The sequence below is a fragment of the Bidens hawaiensis genome, unplaced genomic scaffold (genome assembly GCF_021521415.1).
Source record: "Bidens hawaiensis isolate Kalapana, Puna unplaced genomic scaffold, B.hawaiensis_p1.1 tig00002553_1, whole genome shotgun sequence".
NCBI lineage: Eukaryota > Viridiplantae > Streptophyta > Magnoliopsida > Asterales > Asteraceae > Bidens > Bidens hawaiensis.
In genome coordinates, this window is record NW_027491139.1 from 630,027 (window position 1) to 634,267 (window position 4,241).

At 37.7% G+C, this 4,241-nt stretch overlaps 1 pseudogene; it reads left to right on the plus strand.

Moving 5' to 3' along the window:
- Positions 1 to 1,109: 1,109 nt before the first annotated feature.
- Positions 1,110 to 2,945, plus strand: LOC143620160 (feruloyl CoA ortho-hydroxylase F6H1-3-like; annotated as a pseudogene).
- Positions 2,946 to 4,241: the final 1,296 nt, after the last annotated feature.

A 4,241-nucleotide genomic window follows, 5' to 3' on the forward strand; every position in this document is an offset into this window, starting at 1 on the left:
TAGGCCGGCCTAGATGCAAATCATCTTTCACTAATTTCCTGTCACGAAGTTGCTGTTGAATTACCAAAAGATAAGTGTTAGATGGAAATTTGTTCTTCTCACTAACCAAAATAATGGATCCGGTCATTCATTAGCGATGCATTCATTGGTGATGCATGGACGAAAACACGTGGAGAGAGGTACCGGGCCTAAGGGAAGCTTCGTTGCCCCGGCCATTTATATTGATTTACCAAAAATAATTATTTTTATTGGAACGACGACTTTCATGTATTTAGTCCATCGCACTAGGAGAGCCTCGTTGCCTACTTGCCCCATTATGACAAGACTATAATATTGTTGTGTTAACCAGGTCCACGCATATTTCAGAGTTTGGCTTGGACGTTTCACGAAAAACCATACTGTTGGCTGCAACTTGACAATCTTGTGCCGCCACAAGAGTATGACGTATCATAACACACGATGTGACTAAAACCCTAGTGGGCTTGGGATTCAAACTGGACAACCTTGCTAGGCCTAACTCAAATTATTCATTGTCTTAATCTAAAAAAAATGACACAAGTTGAGATCGAATTTGAATCTCCATTAGAAAACCCAAACCACGTACAACTACGCCAGAGTGACATATACCAAAAATAAATATAGCAATCACAAACTTTTTTTACGTTTTATTTTAATTTTTGTTTTCTATTTCTCGTGATATAAGGCCATTTAAACATGTGACAAAATGGTCTCACTACCACCAACTTATATGGAAGATACGAGGGATGACCCTGGCTTGCTAGGGTTCGAGTCCTGATCTCACCCGGCTTTACCGGCTCCTCGCTGTCGTGCCGTTTGGCGGGCGTGGGGGTCGGGTTTTATCCGGTGAATCCCTCAACAGGTGGACCGCTAGGGGCTCCGTCCGTCCGGAGTAGTGGCCGGCTCGGGCTACCTTTAGCCAATGGGGGCCACGTACGGGGTACCCGGCGTTACTTAGTTGGCCGTTCAAAAAAAAAAACATGTGACAAAATACGTCCCATTTTTAAAGCATGAATACTACATGATCACTCCACCACTTGCTATATATATTGCAGCCCTTCATCTAAGCGAATTCATCAGATTAAACACTTGATCATCTATATATCTCACAAACCATGGCTCCATCAAACATCAACTCAAACCCACTCAATATTCTTGATTTTGTAGTGAACAAAGGTGAAGGAGTGAAAGGCTTAGCAGAACTAGGACTCAAGTCCCTACCAACTCAATACACTCAACCTCCAGAAGAACGTTTCGATAGGAGCATTGCACGAGTGCATGATCATGACTCCATCCCAGTCATTGATATGTCCTGCCCGGATGACCCGAAAGTAGCTGAAGCAGTATGTGATGCAGCAAATAAATGGGGCTTCTTTCAGATTGTGAACCATGGTGTTCCTATTCAAGTTCTTGAGGACGTCAAAGATGCAACTCACAAGTTTTTTGGGTTGCCAGCAGAAGAAAAGCTGAAATACTCAAAACAACAATCAGTTACCAGTAATATTCGTTATGGTACAAGCTTTTCTCCTGAAGCCGAGAAAGCTCTTGAGTGGAAGGATTATCTCAGCCTCTTCTTTGTCTCGTGTGACGAGGCTGCTTCCCTCTGGCCTCCCATTTGCAGGTAAGTATCTTTTGCGTCGACGCGTCAAAATATCTCTGGTTGTGGGAGCACATCCCGCGCGTCCCACAACTCTACATCCTCCAAATCAGCCTTGCAAACCTTTTTCATCCAATTTTCAAACCACAGGAAATGCATTCACCAAATCATATCATTACACCATTCCCAAAACCATTTTTCATTAATTAATATAACATTATTATTAAAATTAAATAACAATTAATTTTTATAATTTAACTAATTAAGTATAATGCATTTTAAGACCCCCAATAAAAAAAGCTACCTTAACGTTATATTAAGCTGAAACATCAAAATAAAACATCCAAAAACATTAGACGTAACAATTTATAAAATTACATTAAAAAAAACTCATACAATTCAAACAACGAGAAGTACTTTGTTTCAAAGTTCGCTTTAGGCCTGAAATATGTTGAGGCGCCACTGTTTGAAATCGAATACGCTATGATTTTCATCATACAATTTCGTTTGTATATTTAACGAAGTTAAATTTGACTTGGCTTTCTCGGTACAAACTCTAGTAATTTGTGGGAAGCTGCTCTTCTTACAATTAGTTTCCATGTTCACGAGAAAATAATATCGATGTGACTCCATGTTTAGAATTCCTTGCATGTAGGCCTGCTAGATGTGATATCTCAATATGGGACTTTGTTGGCCTGAAAAACTTAAAAAAAACTATTGCTACCAAGTTTACAATGTCAATAGTTTCATCTTTTTATGGCAGGAATCAAGCTTTAACATATCTCGAGAGATCTGAAATCGTTGTCAAGAAGCTGCTTGAGATACTTATGAATGGACTAAATGTACAAGAGATTGACGAGAGCAAAGAATCAACACTAATGGGGTCAAAAAGGATCAACTTTAACTACTATCCCAAATGTCCTAACCCAGAGAGCACTGTCGGTGTGGGGCGTCATTCAGACGTATCCACACTAACCATACTCTTTCAAGATGACATTGGAGGGCTTTACGTGCGCAATACAAGTACAATGGACTGGATTCATGTCCCCCCGATTAGCGGATCTTTGGTGATTAATGTTGGAGATGCACTCAAATCATGAGTAATGGGAAGTACAAAAGTGTTGAGCATCGTGTAAGTGCTAATGGAAGCGCTAACAGAATTTCAGTCCTGATATTTGTGAACCCAAGGCCTAGTGACATTATCGGGCCTCTTCCTGAAGTGCTCAAGAGTGGAGAGAAACCGGTGTATAAGCATGTACTCTACCCTGATTACGTCAAGCATTTCTTTAAGAAAGCACATGACGGGAAGGCTACAATTGAGTTCGCATAAGCATAAATTTGGTGTGGGATCAAATCTTTTCTCTATATTCCCATGTATAATGATCATATTTTGATCATAAAATAAAAAAACCAATCTCACCTTGGTTATATTAATTACGTGTTTCCTTTTTCATGATATGCACTTTGTTTCACCTTTTAATAACAATAATATTAATGCTTCAATTCTAGATTTGAGCTTGAGAAAAAACATGTGTTTATGATTTCATATTTCTAAATTAATTACCAGCTACCAGTTTCTAAATTATTGTATTTGAAGAAGAGTGAGACTGCTGACGATATTTGTATGTGATTTAAACCCAAAGTTCTTTTTAAGTCTTTTTTTCCTAAACTTTTATTCAACATTTTACTTGAAAACTTTAAGTTACAAAATGTTGACCGAAGTAAACTTTCTAAAACGTGAAAGTCAACTTCGTTGTCTTTCTAGAAAACCGGTAAAAACTTTCTAATCTACTCCTGAATCTACTATAAACCACCTATTCTTATACCTCGTATGATTTGAAGTTTGAACTCTCCATCTCTAAAATAAAGGCGAGGCATGTTACCACCGTATGTACCATGTCTCTTGGAGACGGTAAAAGTTTACAATTCATAGTAGAATATTCGACCCCATAAGCACATGATAATTAATATCAAACTACATTTGGGATGTACATATTAAATAACAAAACAAAATTCAAGAGAAGGCAGTTGTAGACATCAGGGACATCTTCAAGGATTTAAATATCTTGGCCGCTTTGAAATGAAAACGTTCGTAGTCCTTAACGAGTAATGAAATATATAAGTTATTTTTTTTAAAAGGTGATTAACATTATAACAATAAACAAGCAAAAATATAATGTTATAATTAAATACCGTAAAAGCTAACGCCTAACCAAAAATCATGAAGCTATCCTAGCATTCTTGACAATAAAGAATGAAGGATACTTGGAAGAATTTCAATAGGCTGCTATTTCTTTTATTTTTTTATTTGGTTTTTATATATTTTTTAGTTTTTAATTGTGGTTTGGGCCCAACAACTTAAACTTGATTAATGGAGCCATAACAAAGATAATCAAAACAGAAAACGAATCAAATGCTCATGAATTGGCTTGAAAGCTCGTTTTTAAATAAAATTTCGTTACAACAAGCTTGGTCGTGTATCGCGACGGGCCAGGGGTGGCTCCGTCGCGTAGCACGACGTAAACAAGACTATTGTGTGTTCTTGACTGCGTCGTGCTATGCGACGCGTCCAGAAATGTTTTTTTTTGACACAAATGGTCCTTGAACTTTGTTTTAGTCTTTTAGA